This window comes from Tetrao urogallus (genome assembly GCF_951394365.1).
Source record: "Tetrao urogallus genome assembly, chromosome: 2".
Classification (NCBI taxonomy): domain Eukaryota; kingdom Metazoa; phylum Chordata; class Aves; order Galliformes; family Phasianidae; genus Tetrao; species Tetrao urogallus.
The window spans coordinates 10,854,057-10,879,295 of NC_136814.1; the positions used below are offsets into that span (position 1 = coordinate 10,854,057).

The following is a 25,239-nucleotide window of genomic DNA, read 5'->3' on the forward strand; positions in this document are numbered from 1 at the left end:
TTTTTCCACATTGCATCATTTTTGTTCCCTTGTGCTGAGTTGCATTTGGAAACAAGTTGCTATTGACAGGGAATGAGAATATTGTACGTTTGGGCACATGCGCGAGTACAATCAGAATCAGTGCTTTAACTGATGCTGACCTCTAGTACTGAAAGTTATTCAGTGGGAAACTGTCCTTTCATCACAAATTGCTGAAAGAGCAATGTTGGTGTCTAGGAGCTACATAGCTATACATATGGTGACCACATTGATATTTTAGAATGCATTAAGAGAACTGCCCCAATATTCTGAAGGTCTAAACTGAAAACTTATTTAACTAGTATATTCTAGACAATAAACTCAGACAACGAGCCCTTTCCTTTTAATATATCACCCAGTAAACAACTATACTGCATGGCTCCTGTCTCCTGTGCTACTCAAGGTCTGCTCTTGCAAAAGGCACTCTGTTTAAAAAATATAATGCAATATATTCTCTCTACGATTTCTAATCCCGCTTTCCCTGGAGAATGGGTCATCAAGGATTTATAAAACTTATGAAAAAAAATGATGCTGAGCTGACAACACTTATCATGAAAGGGAGCACCTTCAAAGTCCAGTAAATAAGACAAATATTAACTCAGACTTTTCTACAGAATTCATTATTAGCATGAGTAAAAAAACCTGAGTATGGCATTCCTACACAAGTAATTGAAGCAAATAAAGATCATGCATGCTGTCAAATAGTTATTTTAAAACTTTAGTTTTTAAAAACTAAAGCCGTATTAAAGTAATTTTATATTAAGGTAGATACACGTTTCATAGAAACCATCTTTAGCACTGGATTAAATATCTAAGGAGAGAATACTTGACTATCCTTCCCTATCACTTGCACAGGGACTAAATCATGACATCTCAGAGAATTTTTGTTTGTTCTACCACTTATCACTTCAGAGCGACCCACTAAATTTCAGCTTTCTCTCTAGCCCTGCACACATTGACTTCATCTCCTCTTTAGCTGGGCCACAGAAGGAAATGTGCAAATACCAGACATGGGACTAATAGAACACAAAATGTTTCTTCATATGGTAGCTTTTCTTTCCTTTACTTTCATAATATGATAGCTAATGGTGCATATTTGGATAGAGTTTGGGTGCAGTTATAAGAAACACAACACAACGACCTTGCAGTTTGGTCACATAGCCCTGAAATGAATAACATTCCAAGCAACAATTGAATGGTTGTCTGAGTGACAAAATTATAGCTACACCTTACTTAGATCTGGTACACTGTGGTAACTCTAACACATCTTGTCAGCAATTGCAGAACCATATCTGAGATCAGATTCATTCCAACCCTGCTAGCTACCATGAAAGTTTTACATAAGGAAGAAGAGCTAATTCTGCTGTCAGTTACATTCAGTAATTGTGTGGACATTCAGGATGTACAGAGTTTGGATTTGAATATGGTTCTATCACTTCCAGCTTCCCCAAAACTACTTCATCTTTTAAGAGAACAGATGCTCAGCCCTGCTTATATGTGGCTGAAGCATATGGCCATGGATCTTCAAGTCAGGAGAGATATAAATAAAATACGCACGACTTGAAACAATATCATACAGCACTATAGATATAGCTGTCTTCCAAGAGTCCAAGTTAAGAAGGCTAAATATTTATTAGGAGAATGAGAATACTGTAACAAAGGGAAAGAAAGGAGACAGGTCAGTATGGGGTGGAATGTCATACAGACACCCTACCTGAAACTGACTAATCTTAAAAAGAGCTCCAAGAAATGTAAAATCCGGTATAGCGGTACATGTTTCTGAAGAACTGTCAGCAAGAACACGACAAAAAAAGACCAGCTGCCCTATAAAAGTGTGAATTGCTTCCTCAAAACAGTCATTTAGCCCATAACTTTTCTTTCTTACATTTTAGATGCAAATATATACTAAGAAGTAAAGCAAAGGCCATCTACTGAGGTAAATAATGCAAACACTCTTTTAGGCAGTTGAACAATGTTCTCACGTGTCATGGTCAATTCAAATGCATTTTATTAGAAATAGCTCTGCAGCTAGCTATATATCTGTTAAGCTAATAGGAAAACACTGCAAGTTTCTTTCAGCATCAAAGCACATAAATATACAACATTACTTTTTTTTTTTTTTTTTTAAATCACAGGATCATATTATGGGTATTTTTTTTGTTCTCAGTTTTGTTTTTATATCAGCCATGTGCTGAGAAACCAGCACAACTGTGTCCCTTCCATACAAAGAACAGACCCTTCCTTGAAAGTATGTGCAAAGACTTCAACACATTAGTTTTTTTGCATTACAAAAAAATGGCATTGTATTACTTCCAACTTCTGTAGTAAGATGTAATTACAACATTGAGGCAATTACTTCATGCCATAAAGATCTTCAAAACAGTTACTGCTCTTTTCTTGTCCTTGCATACCTCTGCTCAGTTTGATTTGATGGGAGGAATGGACTCTGTTCTCATTTTTAGTGTGATTAAGATGGGAAATGAAGAGCAGGGCTCTGGGAAAACAAGCTCAGTGTAACTGCATCAGCAATTACAAGCAACCAGAGGACAACAGAATATTGGTTGTAGTTAGGTCAAAGTTCTTGCTTGCCATTAATTAAGAGGCAGGGTCACATTAGGTACTGCTTTTGTTATTGCTATACCTATCAGAAGTCAGGCTGCTGGTATTCTAAGGACATCACCACACACACTGTTAGTGCTTACAAAGAATACTATTCCACAAATAGCACTGCTGCCTCACAGTAACTCTCACATTTGCAGACAGGTCAAATGGTGCACACACTTTTTTCACTGTAGGAAGGAAGGTATATCTTCCATAGCCATGAAAAGGGATGAATTTCTCTGTTGCTCTGCTACTACAAATAGTAAATAATACATCTAAACATGCATGAATATGATTAAACATGGCTTAACAATTACTGAAAATATACATGATATATAAAAACAATACACCACAAGTACCATAACAAAAGTAAATAAATATCTTTCAAGGGGGAAGAAAGAATAATACACTAAAAAGCCACATCCTTTCTCTTAAAGGTGAACTTAGAGAATTGATATTCTTGATCTGTTTCAATACCTTTGTTTGTCCCTGTTCCTGGGTCAGCACTGAATAGAATATAACTGAATTTCCCACTGCATGCTCAGATAAATCATCTTAAAACACAAACAAATAAAAAAGAACACTTAAATGAATATGTTAAGCTTACTCCCGAGTCTTCTCAGTGACTTCTCAAGACTCTTCCCATGGATACTTGTGGCTCATTCTTGACCACAGCATGCTTGATTTGTTTTTTGAAGTCCAGAAAAGTAATCATCGTCTTCAAGAAAATACCATCATATTCCTTTAAAAAATGTCTAATAGATACCATATGGTATCTGCGTTTCCAAGTATACTATGAAATCTCTGGCCAGAATACATTTTACAAATGTAGAATTCTACAGTGCAACATGATGAGGTAAGACCCTATGGCAGATGTGATGTTCAAATTAAGCATGTGGTGCTCATGAAGATACTGGCTCAAGAAGACTGCAGATAGCATTCACATTTATAGCTGCGTATTCTTTTTTGATTACAATTCAATCACTCTCACATTAACACTATTTCAGTAATGGCCAGTGTTAACAGACTGGGTGACAGGAAGTTCTGAAATCCTACTTTCTATGAAATTAAACTAAATTTTGAAAACCCAGGCATTCCTGTGGACTGGAAATTATATTTTGATCACAAAGACATAAGGTGAATCTAAAAATTTTTAAATTTTCTTGCTTAATTATAAACCTAAAACATACTGACTGTACATTACTAAGTATGTTACCTAGTTTAAAAAAACAGAACTATTTCAGGTTTTTTTTGTTTGTTTGTTTTTTGTCCTATTTCTCGTGATGCTCACAGGTAAGCCAGCAATAAGATAACTTACTTAATTTAAACAAAGTTCATTGGAGCAAGCAGGTCTGGTTTTCAGAGTTCCCTCCAACATACCTGAGGCAGTCAGTTTTGTCCAAATCTTCATTAATAAGGAGATAACCAAAGCAAAAAGTACATGAGAACATACAGAAGCCAAATAGTTGTATTTGTCTCTACATAAACTTCTAGCATGTGATTGTTCACAGAAGGTTCTTAGTGATGCATTTAAATAACCAAATCACAAAGTTCTTACAATTCAGTTTACAGCAGAAGTTGAGAATGACCAATTTGAGTCTAGGTATTATCAGTATGGATAAGGGAGGCACAGAAAAAACAGTTCTGTTAGTGAAGACGCAATTACTACACTACAAACACAGATTTAAAAGAAATAATAATAATAAATCAATCCGAAACACTGACCTAAAAGTCTGGTTCTGGAAGTTATCAACAATAACAAACATGATCCAGTTTAAATAGTTATTATTTTGGACTCCTTTTTGTACCAGAGTATACAAGCATCCAGTCTATTACAACTACTTTTTTTCTTTTTCTTTTAACAATTACTATTCAGAACAACTCATCAATGAATGTCATCTGCCAAACTTCTCACTTCAGATCCAAACGCAACAATCATAAAAAATACCATAAAATAAACATGTCCAAGATAATCATACACACTGGCTCCTCTGACTCAACTTCACCAATTAGTGAAATTGGTAGCATCTCATCAAGCAGGAAGTGAAGACAGACTTTTTTTTTTTGAGAAGAATGACATTCGTATTACAGAGATGGAGGCAAGAGCAGGAGAATTCACACACATAGTTTAGTGATTCATCACAGCAAAACAAAAAAAAAGTTTCTAGAGCATTTAACTTCCTGTATAAGTGTTACTGTATTTTATTTACGGTGATAATATTGTAGGATTCCAGGGCACAGCTTGTAACTGTAGTGAGAGTTCTATTATGTAAAAAAATACTGTTGCCAAAGAGCTAGGTCGGGAATAATTTATGACAGTAAGAAATTGCTGATTTTTAAAAGAATCATTTGCATCTTTTCTCTCTGGTTTGCAGTATTTTACATTTGCCTACATATTCAGCATTTATCAGATAGAACAGCCAATGGCAACAGAAGATTTTCTGCTGCTCCTGAGTGGACCGTATATTGTGAAGAAGAAAGAGGCTCAGTACCTGACCACAGCAGCTCCAAAAAAGGGAGGGAGCATTTTGCAAAATGACCTTGAATTCAGGATAACAAGTCATATGCATTCACTCTCTGAGGGAGAGAGATCTGGTATCAGTGATTTACCAGGCCTCCAGAAGGACAAAGTTCTCTTAATGAACAGGTATTTCACAACATGAGGCTCTATATATAGATGAACATTCACATCAAGTAGGAAGTTGTCACCATCATTTTATATAAACACAGCAATGAGTGGCAGACCTTCGCGAAGCCTTTCTCACCATCTTCTACTCTCCCTAGTAGCACTGCCAGTAACTAAGAAGTGATTTTAAATCTAGTAATAAACTCAATTAACAATTATGAATTTTATAGAAGATTTACTGAAATATTAATTTTTTTAAAAAGATAGTATTCTGAAGAAAAATGCAGAAATCTAAGTTGTTTACTACATACGAAAACAAGAGTAACATTAGTTAAACATATTCCATAAAAGCATACATATTTTTTAGATTTTAGTTCAAATTTGTTTTTTTAGAGAATCATTAAGAACATTTCCAACCACTTGGGAACAGGAAAATAAGCTGAAACCATGATGAGGTCACCGCACATTCTGATACCTAGTATCATTTAAAAAAGAAATCCCACACCCTATGATGAAATACTGTATAAAGTTTTTAATTCTTTGTTTATGAAATGAGGATATTGAGCATGCTACCCATTGAACAGCTTTCAACTCTTCCTGTAAGCAATGATGCAAACATCTGAAAAGCTACATAATTTTAGGGAGAAAGCAAGGATAAAGGGTTAAGTTTTATCAATACATATTTTAGCAAAATTAAGAGAATTCATCAATATACATACAGTGAAGGATTTCACTGACAGAAGGATAAGCCTTAGATGAATATAAACAGCTTCCAAAGCAATGGATTTTTCTGCAATTCTGTTTAAATCTTCACTAGCAAGGAAGTAGTCTGCTATCATTTCATTGCATTCCTACCAAGACATCCCTTCTCTGGCCATTTCAGTCTCTACTAGTTACAAGATAACTTCAAACAGAAGACAAGAGCAAAAGGAAAGTCTGTTCAATTAGCACACTGAGCTCAGTACCATCTTTCCCCATACAAAGGCATGCGGGAAGAGGCTCTCACATCTTCCAACAGCCACCCTCAATTGGCTTGGTCTCTCTACTATATGCTCTGAACAAATACAGCAGCACTCTGGAGGAATATTCAATATGAATGGTGCAAAAGAACATACAGAATTTCCAACGCTTCCTCTGTCATCCATCTGTCCGCCCCCCCCCAAAAAAAAAAATTAGCTGTTTTCATTTGAGAACAGCAAGAGACCCTTCTTGGCATAAAAATATTCCTGTTGCATGTTCATTAACATAGATAGCTCCAAGTGGGTAGCGAATGGCATGACTTACATTCACATATATCCTTTCTGCCACGTGCCCAAGAGTTGCCTGTATCTTGACAATATTATAGTTCCAGCTGACTCAGCACAGTAAGCAATCCACAGTCAAACATTCAAAAATGTGTGCTTAAGGCAAGAAGCAAGGGTTTCCAATGTCAGTAATTTTTATTTGTAAACATAAAGCAAATTGCTGGCTTATGAATGTCAGAATCAATTGAATTTCCTATTTGATACTTTATCTGATGTACTTTTATTATCTTGCATAAATATCACAGAGAAATGCAAGATATCTCTACGAAAACTTTTGTATTCTGTGTTGACCTAAAAACAAATTTTTAACTATTTCCCATGTATTTAGGATTTTAATTGATTTTACTCACAAAAATCATTAAAAAAAAAAAAAAAGACAGTATTCCTCCCTCTATGGCATATTGCTTTCAGTGATTTCCATAGGCTATAAGTACCTGAAATATTTCTTTCAGAGGAAGTATAGAATCACAAAAAAAATACCCTAAATACTTATGGAATTGAACAATGGCATGGTACGTTAAACAAATAACAAAATCCTCAGACTGTCTACCGTGTTCAGTATCTGGTATACTAGCATCTCTAGTTCTTTAGCTCTGACAGCACCAGAGGAGATATATCTACAAAAATAAAGACACAAAAGATGAATCACAATATTCTGCAAAATGACATCATATTAAAAGTGAGATTTAAGAAATACTGAAAGAAGCAGCTTTGAGTTCAGTATCTAACATTACGATAAAAGTGAAATTCCCATAGAGCAGTGCTCCATCACCATGGAAACCTTGCAAGGTAGCACAAAAGAGTTCATCTTTATGCAACACACTTTTATAAAATCCATCATCCCAAATGTGACAGCATGTACTATCTTTCAGGTCTGCTGTGACACCACAATGCATTGGAGTTATTAAATATAACCAATGCCTCATTTATTACCAGTCAAAGAAGTTACTCTTTAAATGCAAATGTTTAAAATTAAAATGAAGGGTTTAATCAGTAAAACTCCTCAACCTTAAATTACCATAGGGAAAGCAACAATATCAGCTCTGCTCACATTGTGTTTTAATATAATTTTAAAATATTAAACCTAAGATTTATGCTTATTTTTTGACAACTACAGTATGACCTTTAGATGTAAAACTAATAAAAGCAGTATGACCATGCCCTTTTGAAATATAAAAGCCTGTAATCTCAAAGCATAAAAACTATACTAATAAGTGATTACAAAGGGGATTATATTGCAACCTGGAGAGTGCATGTTTAACAATTCTCAAGACGCTCTTTTTACCATGTAATTTATTAAACTTAAAACATAGTTAAGAGCAAGGTTACCAGGCAAACTGCCTCAAGTGCTCCAGGTTAATTTTACTCCAATTATTTTCTACTGAATGTCTAATTGTGAACGACTCCACGTATTGATCTCTTACTTGAATCAATTTCTTCCTCCACACCCTCCCCCCCCGCCTCCACCAATCCCTATGACCATACAAGGAGATGAGAAAAGAATTGTAATAGATCCTTTTCTTGCACAGAAACTGGATCTCTTTCTTTTCCCCCCAAATGCCACTTCTTATTTTGAAGAAGCATACAAAATAAAATCTCTAGGGGAATTAAATAAAAGTTATGTTAATTCTAATGAGACAAACTTAGAAAATAAAGTGATGAGGCCTTTTTTTCCCTCCTTTAATTTTTTTTTTATACATGTATAAATCTAGAGAAAGGTATTTTAAGTGATAACTACACTATCAGAAAATACATAACACTGGCATACAAAATGTAAACAAAGTTCTCAAGGAACCCCAAGAATGTAATGAGAATGACCTCAAGAATGTAATAAACTGTAATAAGAATACTTTTTTTTCTTTCATATTAGTGTCTGAGTATATTAACTCCAGCATGGATTCGATAGTATAAATACACATCCTGACGTAGCTTGGTTTCAAAGGTTTTGTTTCTAGGTCAGTGTGACTAACAGGCATGTATCCTGAGCTAATGCCATAGTAATGTCAGCAACAGAATTTGCATTCTTAAGAAATAACCTGCCCAAGTAAAACTGAGGTTTTGATAATAATTAGACCAGGGATGGTATAAGTGTACTTTCATAAGTAAACGTAGCATATAGCATTAATGAGGACAGAAAGGAAAATCAAAATTATCTCAGGAACCTCAGGTCATCTGAGGAACTCCTTATCCAAGCACTTTCTGAATTCCAAGTGATTTAATTGGGCAGAAAATTAGGAGAAAAAAAGAAAGAATCTAAAAAATGCTGTATCATGTGCACACACAACTCAGAAATTTTTCAACTTTCTTAACTCACAGGACTCTGATGAAAATGAATGATAAATAGCCAGAATCAACAGTCAGCTAATTTTGAGCAACTTCATGTTAACATAGTTAGCTGCAGCTCTAAAAACAATTCCATTTCAATATTGTCCATATTATAATTCTATTTTACATAATACCCTATTGCATATTCATCTGCATAGTAATTAACACTAACTTCTAAGCAACTTAGATTTAGAAATAATTTAACTTGCCATACTTGGTAACTTCATAATACCTAACTTGTTCTCTATCATAGATTTGTGACTTAATCTATTTTTGTTACTATGGAAGACTGTGCATTGTCTTCTAAATTGTAAGCAGCAATTTCCTTGCAATACACTTCACATACAAAAAAAAACCACTTATTTTTGGGTTTAAAAATGTATGCGTTTAGAAATACAGAATGAACCACCAACCTAATTTTAATCATAGGAGTTTTACTGTGGACTTGCGTAAGAGTAGGATACCATCCTCACAAAGTTTAACCAACAAACAGCAACACAGACAGATTACTGATTTAAGGTAGAATTAAGGCTACTCCATAAAGTTCAGAGACAAATTTCACTACATTTAAAGCTGTAATGTATCTGCAGTGCTTAGAATGCAAACACACTGAGGTTCTAGCCTGAGACTTTCTTTTCTATGTGTAAAGGATGCTGTGTGTCATTTGTAAATAAAGCAGCCTGAAGGTTAGTAGGTGGGTTTTTTTTCCTTCACTTCATTACAAGCAATTCAATGACAAGTATTCACAGTTTAGCACAAAAGCAGATTAATAACTGATATAATAGCTGGTTTCATGGCACAAGATTGACTTTCATACTATTATAGCCAAAACCTTTACAGTAAACAATGCAGCAGCCTTCCCCTGCTTCCTCCCATATAAATTTTGATCAAAAGTTGTTATTCACAAGAGATGAATTATGAAAAAAAAAAAAACCCTATAAGGGTACTGGGTTTCAAATATCAGTGCCCCAGGAACACCTCTACCAAAACCTGAATTCATCACAGAGGTAGCAATAGCACTCTTCTGGAACTTCTGCTTAGAAAAAAAGTGCCTCTTTTAATGAGTTGATTAACCTCGATAGCCTCTTTCATCACTTGAATACAATGGACTTACTGCTTGGTATGTCTTTGAGTTCCACCACTGTCAGCATTCACCAAAGTACCTCTCACTTTAGACTGACCACTCGTAGCAATTGAAGAGAGAGGCAATAACTACAAGAAAATTTGGCTCTAGCTTTAAATGCTATTTAATTTAAAAATCATTCAATTTCCACTATCCATCACAACTGGAATTGTTGTGGAATCCTGATTTTAAAGAGTGGTACTATTTCCTGTATCTGAACAGTAAGGCTGGGATAATAAGGAACCAATTGTTTTCTTTTATTCAGAATAAAAGACAGAGTAGAACTTCAGCAGAAGATTCAAAAGAAGTAAAATGCTGAAAACAATACTTTGTCTTTAGTCCCTATTTCAGTATATAGCAACTAGCAAAACAGAATCAGTTATCAACCAGCAGCTCACAACCTTGTTATCTAAAACCACTGATAACTAGGTGATATAAACAGACTGATAAGAAGTGGACACACAGTATTTTAAGAAGTTACAAATTGCCATTTAATAAGATAATCCATATAGAAACCCTCAATGGATTTTAAGGCATTCTTCCTCAATCCAAATTAATTACTAATATGATTTTCTTCAGGAAAGTATCATTATGTCGTTACTCACTGATCTGTAATTCTAGAAGCTCCCCTTTCTTCACTTACACTAGTCTACATTTGACATTTAAATCAAAGCTTCAGGCTTTACAGTATGATATGCCAGACTAAAAGTATTGCACCCTACCCCGCCAACTTCAATTTTCACACTTTCATTGACTTTCATAATAGCAGATATGTTCAGAACTTCTGAGTTCTAGAAGTAATTTTACACCCCACATTCTATGCTCATCAAAACCTTTTCTGAACATGCGTAAGTTAAATAAAAGAATGTGAATGCAAGACCATGCAGTCCCTCTGGCTGTTTTGCTATCTGCTGCAGATCAACCCGTTGCAAGGCAATGACTCTGCTTTTACTCAAGTAAGGGTTCACGCTGCAGCACAGCATAATTTCCAGGTTTGGTGTTAGCCAACATATAAATATTTCATATATTCCTGCAATCTTTATCTTTTAAGGAATTCTTTCCAGACCTTCAGTAGATGAGTAAAGAGAGATCCAAGTCCTAATACTTCGTATGCTATTCATACACTGATCAAATCATAATCTCACATACAAACAGTTACTAAAATTCAGGTTAACAGTCCATAACTGAACACCATTAAAATTATAGGCACTTTTTTAAAGCTACTTGGAAATAAAATATTTTAACAGATTTGAATTGAAAGAGAAGAAATAAAATCTAGAGCTTATCCATACACACTCAGGACTGCCAAATGCTGTGTCGTCTTGGTGACATTGCGTTCAAATCTTCACAAATTTATAACCTGGGTTGTAACAGCCACAGTTTAGAGTCCCATGTGTCTAACCTGCTAGTTTTATGCTATTGTTACTCTCTTTTTATGTTTCAGTAAATATATTAGATAATAAAAAAATTGTTGCTTACATATGTGGATTATAATATTTAGTTTATATACGGCCCAAGATAAATCCTGTTCATTCAATGCAGCCCAGACAAGCCAAAAGGCTGGACACCCCTGGAATCCAGCTCATCCACTACCTGACAGACAGAATTTTCCAGTACTAAAATTCTCTCAGCACCCAAAAGCACTTAATATTTCTACATTTATTGTAGAACAACACTGCAATACTAAGCTAAATACTGTGAATTTTGTTTGGCACAATCTATCTTGTAGTTAGGTTAGATAAATCTCTATTAGCTTTGCAATGCTTATGTCTCATTGCAAAGTTAGTCTTCACTACTAAAGGATTTTTTTTCCTGTAAAATTAATAGTAAGAATGATTGACCGCCTCTGGTTGTATAATTCAATTTGAAGAATCTCAAAAACGTTACTGAAAATCACTCCTATTTGCCAAAAGGCTGACAAGCTATTTGCACAAAACCATTGAAAGAATTCTGGGAGGTGTCAATAATGAATAGGATAACTGCTCTCCAGCTTGATAACTAAAGAGAGCTTGATAAATTTGAAACACATTCAGCATGCTGCACTGTGCTCAAGAGTCACTTCATATACCCATTGCTCCTGGATTTATACAAAAGTAGTTCTGTAACAGAACTACTTCTGTTTCAGATTAGCAGACATTTCAATGCATGAAAGAATATCTGTGCACACACATATATATATCAATTCCTCATAACATGTTTAGATTTTAAAAAATAAGGGTTTTTTTAAGCATTCCCCATGTTTGCATATGAAAATATAACACCTTGATTTAGGGGGAATATAAATGCTTGATTATTCTAACTCACGCTCTACCTATTCTCTTTTTCTTCTCCATTCAGTTCTTTTCACCAGTATGAGCATACTGAGATATGAAACATTTTTTCCCCCGCCAGTTTTTTAAGCTTATAATATTGTCCTTTAGGTGTAAGTATACAGAACTAACCAGAAACCTAATACCACGAGTTATCTTTCTGAAAGTATGAAGGTAGCTATACAATTGCATATTACATTACATTTTGGAGAGACAGAGCTTATTTAGATTAATTCCCTTTATTTAAGGGTAGGCTATATAAAACTTTATGAAAATTTTGGACGAGACAGACAAAAGCTCTGGTTGAAGTGAGCAAGTCTAAACCTCATCCCTTTTATACCATCAATTGCAGAGGCAGATAAAGGAAGTCTTCTCTTATACTGATTTCTTTTCTGTTACTATCAAGTCCTGGCTGGCATAAGGACACTGATACTTAGCTTTGCCAATGGACCTACGGCATAGCACTTGTTAGGCAAATAAAACAGACACCTGCATAGCACTTGAAGGCTTTGGGTTTTTGTCTTCGTTCTCTTTCTGTCTTGATAAGGACCTACTGCAAAATATCGTTATCGTTACAGCACATGCACCTGCTTATATCGTTATATTTGAAAAGATCCTATTGTGTACTGGGGATGATCAAACCTACAACCTAAATATTTAATATTACTTTTAGATATTTCAGGATTAAGTTACAGCAATGAGTGGAGGAGGATGCCTCAAAACAGTTTTCTTCTCTCAAAAAATACTGTTGTCATGAACTTAAGTAATTTTGTTATCAAATCAATTATGAAAATCGAAGATATGAAAGCATCAGAATTAAAAATATACAGCATTGTTGAACTCTTTTGATCATACATCAAAAGTGACAGAATAAGTGGAGTTCTTCTTTTAAAAGATTAAATGAATAAGTAAGTAGCTTGCACTAAACAAGTCTTCAAGGTCTCTCAAGCAGTTTTCTTTGCAATCTCAAGCCAAGCTAGGATCTTCAGATACTGAAGGATTATCAGGTCTGGGTTTTGCACACTCCTGTAAGACAGCTCTCCTCACTTCCCACTAGTCGTGAATTTCTTATCCCATTTCAGACAACTGTAACATAAATAATCAAGTGGATGGATGAACAGCTTTATTAAATATATGTCTGGCCCTAATTGCATTAGAACAGTCAGTTCTATCAGAAAATAATTTGCAGAAAATAGCTATGTTTTAAAGCTGTTGCTGCATCTGCCATAACTTTTTCTTAACCGTGGGAAGGCAGTAGGTTTTTGGTGTAAAATTTTGAACAGGAAGAGTTCCCCTTACTAACTTGTGCCAAAGTTTCTTGTCCTCTCACAGCTGAAGCATCTCACAGTGCCACAGGCATTTAATCAACAAAGCACTGTCCTTCAGAAAATGGAAGAATGAAAGATCTGTTAAGTAAAGAGCCTTACTCACCCTTTTCAGGTTCTAGATTTTTTTGTGTTTTGGCTTTTTTTTTTTTTTTTTTTTTTACTCAGGATAACAATCAAAGCACGCTTCATCTGTATTCACACTGTTGTCTTGATCATAGGAAAATTGCAGATCTTCAGTGCACAATAATTAACTATCCCTCCAAATCCAATTAATATTTTGTCTATCATCTCTACACAAGCAGTGGCTTTGTTCTTGGTCCAGAGAAATCTTGTTCAATACTCCAGTTGTTGACAAAAAAAAAAAAAATGAACAAAACAAGGCAGGAGGAAAAGTCTTCCAAGTATAACTAAAGAAAACAGCATTCAGAGTTTTCCCTTCTTTTGTTCTCTTGTGTTACTTTACTGATAAAATTCTTCTCCAAAACCACATTGACTGACACTGCTGTGCATTTGGCTTTCTCCTGAATGCCTATGTACTATCAAAATTACTACAAGCTCAAATACCAAAGCAGTCCAAGGGGCTCCATTCAGAGCTCTTAAAAATATGGAATCTTGCTACTGAATAAAAGGCATAGCAATTCTGGAGCGCAGAAAAACATTTCTTCAGCATTAACCATGAGACCAGCAATATCCGCAGTCGAGACCACTCCTCATTGATACACAAACACCTGCTGAAACTGTCAGTAGATTCACAACAGGCAAGACAACCACGGAGAAATATACTTAAAGGTACACAAACCATGAACGTGTCAGAGCTTAGCAAAATGATACATTCATTCTCCCAAACAAAAAACGAATCAAATATATAAATATATAAAAATATATTATGAGGCCATATAAGATGAAATAAACATATATATTATGCATTTTATACATACAACACATTGCAAATAAAACAAAATGGACTTTCTTTCTTCCCATATACTTATTTACTATTAATATTACCAGCCAATTTAAATTATATAGAATGATAGTTGCCAGCGTGGTCATAGTTTTGTTTTATTCTATGGCCAATTTCCCTATTTCAGCTTTCAAAAAACATGATAGTATTTCTTTAGTGACATTTCAATATACACAATTCTCAAACAATCGCACTAGATTAATTACCTGAAAAATAACAGACGCCACAAGCAAGAAAGGATTGAACCCAGGTAGGAATCTGCTCAGTAGATCATCTGAAGTCGGCACACTCACCATAATGCAAGACAGGACAAACAATAGCACATATTTCAAATTTGCTTATCTAGGTGACAGTGGTACAAATCAAATGCAGTCTAAACATTCAGATACATAGTGCTTGCTTTTTTTTTTTTTTTTTTTTTTTTTTTTTTTTTTTTTTTTTTAAAGCAAGCAAACCAAACGTCTTATTTTGCATTGTCTGTGGTTTTTCTAAAAAAGAAATTACATTTATAAGGGATCTCCAGGAAGAAATCCTTCTCCAGTGGCAGTCAGCCCTTAAATGAGATCTAAAAGAGGTGCAGCCAGGCTCCACCCCTTCCAATCACAGCTGAATTGCCTTCACCTGTGCTCCCAGGGCTGACTGGGTCCTTTCCCCAGGTGCTCAATGAGTGGTTCAGGCCATGACTCAACAGTTCCCATACAATACGTTCCTGTATTCTTCCCAGTGGCACTTAGTCAGCTGTCTGTACATATATTTCATTTGTTATATTAATAAATTATCAATCAATAACAGGATGTTTAAACCTCAATGTCTGCTGATCTACAAAGTGTAAAAATGAGCAACAGAAATGATGGGGATAAGATGCATCTTAGCAATTGGCATTCCTTCTCTCTGATGGACAACAAACTATCAAAGGAATGTTTAGGCTGGAACTATTCTAACTTCACTTACTTAATGAAATCCTTTTTTTTTTTTTTTTTCATATGTTCATGGAGAAATTGCAAATTCCCACTTGCCTTCTTGAATTTTAGCTAGAGTAAAACTGAAAGTTAGTGAAGTATTTGAAGTCTTCAAAAATAAATGTAATTCTGATAAAGAATAATAAGTCCTTCACTGAAACAGACTGTGATTCCATTCTCTCACTTTGTGTGAGCATGCTGGAACTAAAGAGAACTACTTAACTCACAGTGAATACATGTTGTATTACAAGGTTCAAAGAGAAATTAAATATTAGAACACCAGGTTCAGTGTTTAAATTAAATCCCTGGATGCTAGAAGTTGGCATCTTATTTCTGCCTAACTCAGAGCATTCTATGGACTGTGTTAGCCTCTGCTTTGTAAAATTTTCTGGCTTGGATCACAACTTCCCTTCCTCATGGAATTAAACAGCTTTGAATAGGCATTTCTTCCTTTATCGTAGAGCAGGAATTAACAACTCTACTTTTGCTGCTATGGCACTGATGAGCACTGATTCACTATGGTAAATATGTTAATAGAATAAAAGCATTGAATGCCACTACATTCCTGAAATATACTGGTCACCTGTCGCGTTCAATTTAAAGTACTGAAAACACATGACCACAACAAAATGTTGAATTTCTTTGTGGAAGAGCTAGGCAGAACTTTGAGAAAGACTGATCACCTTTTGATGCACGCTTTCATCCACTTTGGAGGCTTTTCTATGAAGATGATTCAGTTTTCATTTTAGGCTCTGACTTAAGGGAATGCTTTGAATGTTTGCTCCAGTTAGTCCACAAAGAGTGTTATGTTTTGCTTTGGTGTTTTTGGTTTGATGTATAATTCCATCTATACAAGAAACATGATAAAATTATTCCTGGTGAAATAAAACTGAGTCCACTGTTTTTAAAGTCTAACGATTTTCTTATGTTACCACAGTAATTTCTACATTATGTGTGATTCATAGGCTTCAAGGCCAGGAGGGTTTTTTTATTATTATCTAGTCTCATTTCCTGCATTATACAAATTACAGGCTGTCAACATGAGAGACCTCCTCTTTAAGTACTTTAGTGACTAAGATCCTAGGAAAAACATATTTTTAGTCTTTCTAAAGCCTGCTCTTCTGACTTGGGTCTCAAGAGTATGCCAACTACGTAGAGAAGTAAGGGCACATTGTTGCCTCCCAAGATAGGTAATTAGCATGACCTAGATATGTGTACACTTCTCTTAGTTATATGTACTTATTCAAGGATACATATACAAATCTTATAGGTGTTCTGAAAAGGAAAATATTAATGTGCGTTAATGTTACACTTTCGTAACAGCTTAATAAAAGGAGAACTTCTGAAAACCTGTTTCATAACAGGACCGTGCATTTCAGAAATCATACCAAGTATAAGTCTCCTACCAATTTTAGAACAATGAATAAAAAGAAAATGCATGCATTTTCCTGAAAGAAAAAAGTAAATGACGCAATAGGGATTTAAGGATGCCAACGTGGCAGACATTTTTATTACATCTTTTCATTATACAATACTTGATTTTGAGGCATTTCTGAAAAATAATTTATGAACCATAGTAGAATTGAATGGTTTCAGAGCACCATTATTTATCTGAGTATGCACATATGTCATGAATGCATACAGACGTGTCCGTTAAACATGTATATGTTATTAAGAATTGTAGAAGGATCTGTCCTTCAGAGTTAGCATTTTACTCTATGTATGTAACACTTCTCAATATTTTCAGTAGGAATACAAAAATATTTCTTCACAGTAGCCTAGGCCACTCATTTCTTTGCTCTGAAAGATATGTAGCAGTAGACTAACACAGGGGCTCAGGAGGCTCTATGCCAACACTTGTAGGATTGTCATTTGTCTTTTCTCAGCCTTAAATGCAATATATGGATATACATGAGATAAATATGTTGCACAGTATTCAGTTATTCATTTCCAAATTTAACTTCATTGCTCCAAACCTGCACTCAGATACTGTCACATGATTTTAATCTGCTGAGATCAAAAATTTCTCCTAAATCTCATGCAGTTACAAAGACAAACAGGATCCCAATTTGAATAACTTATTACAGACCACTGTAGGGCTGAAAAGACTGCTAAGGACCCCAAGAAATCAGTTCATGATTGAGACAGGTGCAGTTGTGTTTGAAGGATAATGATGTACGCACCTTCAGGTAGCTCCAAAATTTACATCTTGCGTAAGTATTCAGGGGAAATGAAAACATATACCTTGTTCAGTACCTATACCACAGTAGTCTGTAAGCGTTCAGGTACATACATTAATCTGAAGTAAGATAGGAATTTGGTGATCCTCCATATCATCTTTGTGGTCATGGAAATATTTACCAGTGCTACAGTTTGATGTAACTACTCCTAAATAACGCTTTTAAAGTTGAAAACTATGTAGTAACTGGTCAGTAACCACAATTAAAAGAAATGATATTACACTCATTTAAATTACAAATCCATTCATAGTGGAAACAACACAGCCAAGTAAAGCATACACCTCTAAATCTAAGTTGTGCGTTGTTTTGCACAGGTACAGTAGAAAATCATAATTATCATTTAAGGAAGTTTTCTCATTTGCTTGCAAAACTAGCTTTTAAAGATGGTATGCCTATAACAAGGGAAGGCAACTTTTTTTTTTTTCCTTCCATAAGGACTTGTGCAATTAGTAAGAGTATTGCCTCACAAAACCAATATCTTAAGTAGAGCCATTAACTGAAAACAATAAAAGAACCAGCTCCTCATATAATTATTAGAGTGTTTGCAAAACCCTTCTTTTGAAAAGGAAAACAGTTTTATCCGTCACCTTCATAATACAAATAAAATTCCCTCTACTACAGACACCTAGAGTTAACGAAGCAGAAAACCACAAAAGTTATATTCAATCTTGGAAAGGTGTTACTATAGGGTAGAAGTGGACTCACATAGTTTCAGGGTTCTCAGCTACCAGTTTAGAAGCAGAACATTAATGATCACATGAAAATACTTAGTATCCTTTTCTTTATGTTGGCACTAAAAATTGGATAACAAGAGCTTGTAATGGAGAACAGAAGCCAAACATACTAACAACTCCAGTAAAATCTTATTAGCTTACGCACACTTACTGCTAAATTTTGCAGTCTCAGTAGCCCCTTCTCTGTCCAAAGAATATGCAAAGACAGACAAGAAGGCTTAGACACAACTGATTTTATTCGCTCCCCACTATGTCGCCCTCACCCCTCATCCCCACCCCAATTCCAATAGCTGAGGTTGCCCCTCAATAGCTTTAAAGAAGATGCTAGTGAGTCAGTTCAGCTATTTCTCTTTCGTAAGAGCCAAATTCTAATTCAAACATGCAACACAGTGTACTGGAATCTATTAGAAAGTTACAAAAGTAGGCTTTACAGGAAATGCTTGTGTGCTTATCAGAAAACTAGTGAGGGTGCCAACAGCAAACAAGTAATACAGATGATTCTGCTTTTTTTCAACAAAGTAAATGAATTCAGTAAAGATTAAATTGCTTTCCCTTCCTCTTATGCCTGAAAACCAGGTATTTTGATATGTATGAAAACCACTAAGAGAATAATAAATATGCAACTTTGTAGCAAAGTCCACATTCCATTGTTCAGGCTCAATTCCTGTGAAAATTTCCTCCTTTGTGCTCCTGAATTTCCCAGTTCACTGCACAGTTTTACTGCTCTGCTGATACTTAATTGCTCTGGGTGGTCCCTGAAGTGAAGATAGAAAGTTACCTTCAAGCAATTAAGAATGGCAGGGTTACCGAAGGTTTTGAACATGAGGAAAGAGATATAAGAGTGCAAATTATATTGATTAATTAAAAGACTTTAAGGGAGACGTAACAACTCAGATTTTCTGATGTTTCTAAGTAGCCTGGCATACTATTATGACCATAGAAATGAGAAACATTGTAAAGAATAGGTTAAAAGTTTTGTACACTGAGCTTTTACTTTTACAAGAACAATTAATTCTGACAAGACTATTTAAATATCTTTTTTTTCCAACTCCTTTGTGAGGCATCATTCCTTGTGGAAATATATAATCATGTGCATTTAGAGAGCACAGTCTACATTCTCAGTTACAGTAGTATAATTTTAGGTTGTTTTTCTTAATGGTTCTTCATATTCAATAAATTGCATTTCTTTAGAAATTGTGATAGTTTTTCCATCAAATTTATTAAGTTTGGATGTAAAGAAATAATAGATATTTTGGAAAATTCTCCTTAGGTTTCTTGCCTCTTTGCAATTAATTGGTGGAACTCCACTGTGATTCTGATCAAATTAAATTCAGTAGAGATTTCTGCTATAGGTGAGATGTACAATCTCAAAATACTTTTGATTTTCACTAAAATAGTAGAAACTGGAGTCTGTTTGGATTTGTTCAGCTTCCATTTGTAGGTCCCAAGAATTGAATTTATTCCTGCAGTACAACCTAGAATGAAGTTGCAATCCTTAGTGTCACTCTGAAGATGCATTTGATTCCATAATGGTATCAGATATTCAAAGAATGAGGAAAGGAGGAAGCTCCAGAATATGCTACAAAATATCCAAGGAACATGACTCTAAAATCTCTATTTCATAGAAAATGCATTTGAAATTCATATGAAAGTCATAAAGAACTTTACTGAAAACATATAGACTGCCTCAGCTCTTAATTCTTGTTCTTCACAGTGCATAAATGAAAGCATACATATATATATAACAACAAAGAAATGCTTGCTTTAGCAAGAAATGCCTACTTTTCCAATTTCTTCCTTGCTTACCTGCTCAAAAATATTCTTTTAACCCTACAGAGTGACAGATCTGCTGCTTGCTATCGTCAGTAAATGCCCACCTACTCTTTGGCCTGAAATACACATCTTTCATCTTGAAAGAGCTTTGATATTAAGATTCTTTGTCAGCACACCCATCTTCTGTTGAAATCTATGCTTATAAATGGAGTCCAGTGTTGAAGAAGCCAAAGTCTAAACTATGTACCATTATATACTACTATGTGTTCTGAACAAGTAAAGATCTAATCTTTTGCAAAGAAAACATTTTTTAACATTGCAGTGCTATATTTATTTATTTCCTCTAAATATATAAGAGACTTATGGCATATATATATGTATACATATGGTACTTACTCATTTTGAGCGCTATCAGAATGCTTCAGAATATGGCAATATAGAAAATGCTTTATTTTGGTCATGGAAAAGTGCTGGGCATGGTTTGGGCCTTTCTTCATATAGTTTTCTTGACATCTACAGCAGGTCCTTACAATCCTTATTCATACTGCTGGTCATGAATCAGCTATCTGAGATACAATTTGGAGCATATATGCCTCAAGACACAATCCCCACCCCACAAGAGATTAACCATCAAAATGTAAAGATAATATAAATATCTGTTAGCTCATGTAGGTATAGGCATAGGTACATGCATTACAAACGAGAACTGAATCACAATGTGTTTGTGACCAGTCACTATTTAAGTAGATCTCTTAAGAAAGAAATTGTCACTATAGAACAGATATTATGCCTAATTACTTCCCCTTGGAATGCTTTGAAAAAAACTTTTGTTTAAAGTTCCTTAATTCCTTTCAAAAGCTAATTTTCACTATGAAAATTTCAAGTTATTTTTACGTAGAACGTTTTTAAAATTATTTTGCTGATCGCTTGGTAGATTACACAAAACTTTCAGAATGTCTGTCTGAGCCCTGCTAAGTGTTTAGTTATATTTAAGGGTAACTTTTCAAACATTAGTAATTTGCTCGTTATCAGAAGAAACAGCTATGATATTGAGCAGAGAAACGTAGGTTATTCGTATTTATAATAGAATGTCATTTTGATACAATTTCTGTTACCCAAACTTGGCAATCTCATTCCGAGTAAAATGCTTACATTAGCTCAATTCAATCCTAGTTATGAGTCATGTAAATAAGCTGCTCACCTGGAATATATAATGATGGGAACAAGTGCTGAGAGTCAAGAAAGCCCTCAGTTCATGTTTTGCTCTAGCCAAAACAAAAATGCCAGCAGCATTTAAGAAGACATACAATTGAATCCATGTCAACAGGGCACCTAAAGAAAAATAATAATCTATGCTACAGCTCAGTGCCATACCAAGGCTTCTACATGACTTCTGGACTATTGGTGACAGGCCTTGGAAGGCTGAAGGATGCATGGCTCTCAGACCCACTTTGGAGCAGCACAGACAAAAACACGTGAGCACTGGCTTCTCAGCAGTCCCAGGAGTTTCAGAGAGTGTAGGAGACCAAAACTGTCTTAGTTCTTTGAAAACAGTAATCAAAAAAGGGTGAACATATGGTTGCATAAATTCAGACAATTCCCCATAATTTGATAAAGGAGGTTACAGACATAAAGTGCTGTTTGTATTGCATGAAACACGTAGTATACCATGACCTCAAACAACTTCTTACCTGTAGCATATCATTTTAATGCTCATGATTGTATAAATATTTATTTATATTATTGTAATTCCCCACTGCCTTCAGTTGTCAGTTGAATTACACAACTGATAATCAATAAAATTCCATTGTTATAGATAGCCAGTGGAGTCACTTGGCTTTTACAAATGCAGTATGATTCTTTGTGCAAATGCAAAACTCACTCTTTCTTGGCAAGGAGGTTGACACAAATACTGACATTCTGAGGTCTGTCTTAAGCATTTACATGCAGTACACCAAATACCAACACATCATAAGCCTGTAATCTAACACAATATATTTTAAGTTGTAATATCAGTCATTCAGTAAAACCATTACTGCTATGCTAAGTATCATTTCATAGCTTGTTATGGACCTGAGTAACTCACATGTGATTTAAAGCTGCATACTATTTCTAAATAGAACAGAAATATGAGCTTGATGTTTAGATACGGAATAAATATATAGTCAAAAGTAGAATATTTGTACAGAACTAAACTATAGGTAAAATTATGTACAAGCTTAGGAGAATTGCAATGAAAAATGGAAGCAATACATGTCACTATATTGTAGTAGCTGAATTATAAACCATTTTATTGCTCATCAAAAGAAAATGAAGAGAAACAAAAGAATCAGGGGGAGGGATAGGATGGAAATGAAGCAATTGAGTGTTTTACATTAGTTGCTGTGTAATCTTAGTTATATTGCCATTCATCATAAAATCTGGGAGGTACTAAACTTCTGATGATGTACAACCTATATGCGAAAATGACTGTGCTATTAGACCTCCTACACAGCATGGAGAAGGCAGACAAAATTTCTGATGGCAAAGCATTTGTTTTCTCTGAAATCAAACAAGTGTTCTGAATAATACATTCAATCACTCTAACAGCAACCATCACATTTAAGATTTGCTTTCCCCATGTCTTTCTACCAGTACAGCTGCAGCATGCTTATTGCTATAGTTATATACAGGTAGAAGATTTCCAGAAAACAAACAAACAAAACCTGGTACTTCTGAAGAGACAGAAAGTTTATCAGAAAATAAATGAATGCCAGTACAATTAAAAGTCTCTGCTTCTCCATAAAATTAGGCTTAGCATTTGCAAGCAGTAATGGCTGCTACAAAAGCTCTGGGATTTACGTTCTGCTTTGTGTCAGCTGGTTCTGCACATGTATGTATGACCTCAAATACTGACAGACATTTTTAAACACGGTGACATCTTCCCAACTTTGTTCTGCCTTTCTATAGGAGGCAGTGACAGCTTTGTAAATATCGACACTGCTTCTATAAAAACTCTGTCAGGAAATTATCTGGAGTATTTCAAGCTATACATGCAGCTAAGTGACAAACTGCAGGTGCATCCAGTGAGATGCTACTGGATTTTGTACAGCGTGCCCACTTGGAAAGGCTGCCTCACCTCTCTCTCCTCTGTCTACAGTAAGACTCAGGCCTGTCACTGTCCTGTCCTTGAGGCATCTCATTTTGTAGGGACATTAATACTTTTTTTCCCCAAAATCTCACATAACACCTATGAAAAGAAACAGGTGGTGCTTCAGCCACTTACACACTTCTGAGCAAATTACATATTAAAACTTCCTAATGTTTTTATTGGTTATGTTTACAGCTGAAGATAAATTCATGGTGTAATTACTCTGAATCCCCAAATCACTTTTGTTACTGACCTTACCTTACAATAAAGGAATTCAAATTATAATGAAAGACTGAAATGAGTGTGAATGAATCCAATGCAAAGCTTCACTTTTGTCTCATCTTTCCGTCACTCTCCTACTACTTATATTCTCACATGTTATAAATATGCATCACAGCTGTTTTCAGTTCCTATGTTTGATAATGTAGCTTTAACGTAGTCAATAATGGTAGATGACATGGTCCAATACTGACATATTTACAGTTACAGGCAAGTGTATTTTGTATACACGTAAATCCTTTCCATTCCTTTGAAAAGATATACACTATTATATGCAAAGAGGAAGCACTGTGGTTATCAAAACATAGCAGTGTAATTGGCACTCTCACAAAAAAGGAAAAAATTAGTAAAAATAGTAAACGTGGAAAGAAAAATGTAGTAGACTGATTTGATGATAGGTGACTGGTGTTTATGTCTTGTAGTACATTGTTACACATTAAATGTAGCTAGTATAACCAATGTCATTTTTTGTGATTATAACTGCTAAGCCTTTAAAAAATAAAAATTGCCCAACCATTGCATGATATTTTTTTCTAAAATCTGCTTTCTATATCAACTGTTAATCATTTATTCATATTTACATGCTTTCGTCCTTTTAAATAACAACAACAAAAAAACCCTTCACTGATGTGTATATTATTCTGTGTATAGAGTAAGCCAGAAAAAAATAATCCTTAATAATAACAAAAATTATCAAAAATGTCAAGATTTGGTTGCTACAAAATGTCACTTTAAGGTAACTCCACCAAAAAAAAATCTATCATTATGTAATGAAGTATTCATAATAAGGAATAAGGAAGTCATATGTACAAGGTACTGTTAAGAAAAATGCAAAAAAAAGTTCAACCAAGGAAGAAACAAAAGAATCCTGTAAGAAATAAATAAACCAGGTTTTAGTCTACTTGCTTAAAACTTCCTAAGCAAGAAGATTTACGTGTTCAGAACACTCATAAACCTTTAATATTTTGCTGGCGATAGCTAGGTAAGTAGTCTCTCCAGAAAGTCTGATATGAGGAAGGAGACACTACAGGACTGCAACTACAGGCTTTGCATCACATGTACTTTCTAGGTTTGGAAACACTACATCAGACAAGACAGCAAGATACATTGAAGTTTGTTTCTAGTTTGAATAGTTAGTGAAGTACTATGACACAAATTGGCTTTCTGATATTTACCAAGAGTTGGCACACCCTGACACGGACTTAGGATAAACAGAACTATATCATTACTCTATAACACAGATTTACAAACATTAAAAAACCAACTTCTCATCATAAGAATGTATGGACATGATGTCTGTGCGTATCCTCATAGCAAAACATGGCATTTAATTACACAGGAAAAAGTCTTGACCCTACTTCACATGTTCCCTGCAGAAATAAAATGTAGCTGCCATTGTTCACATTAAAAAATAAAACTGAGTAACAAAATCTGAAATAAAACCCACACTTCACTTTGGCGTTCATTTTTCATTGTTCCTTTCTCCAATTCTTGTCTCAGATACAATCAAAGTTATTAACTTACAAGAA

At 34.8% G+C, this 25,239-nt stretch overlaps 1 protein-coding gene across 21 annotated transcripts in view; it reads right to left on the minus strand.

Moving 5' to 3' along the window:
- The window catches only part of NRXN1 (neurexin 1), a gene marked incomplete at both ends in the record, with an annotated part of 632,844 nt that overhangs the window by 537,247 nt on the left and 70,358 nt on the right, over positions 1-25,239 (minus strand). The gene's annotated exons all lie outside the window — the stretch shown is intronic.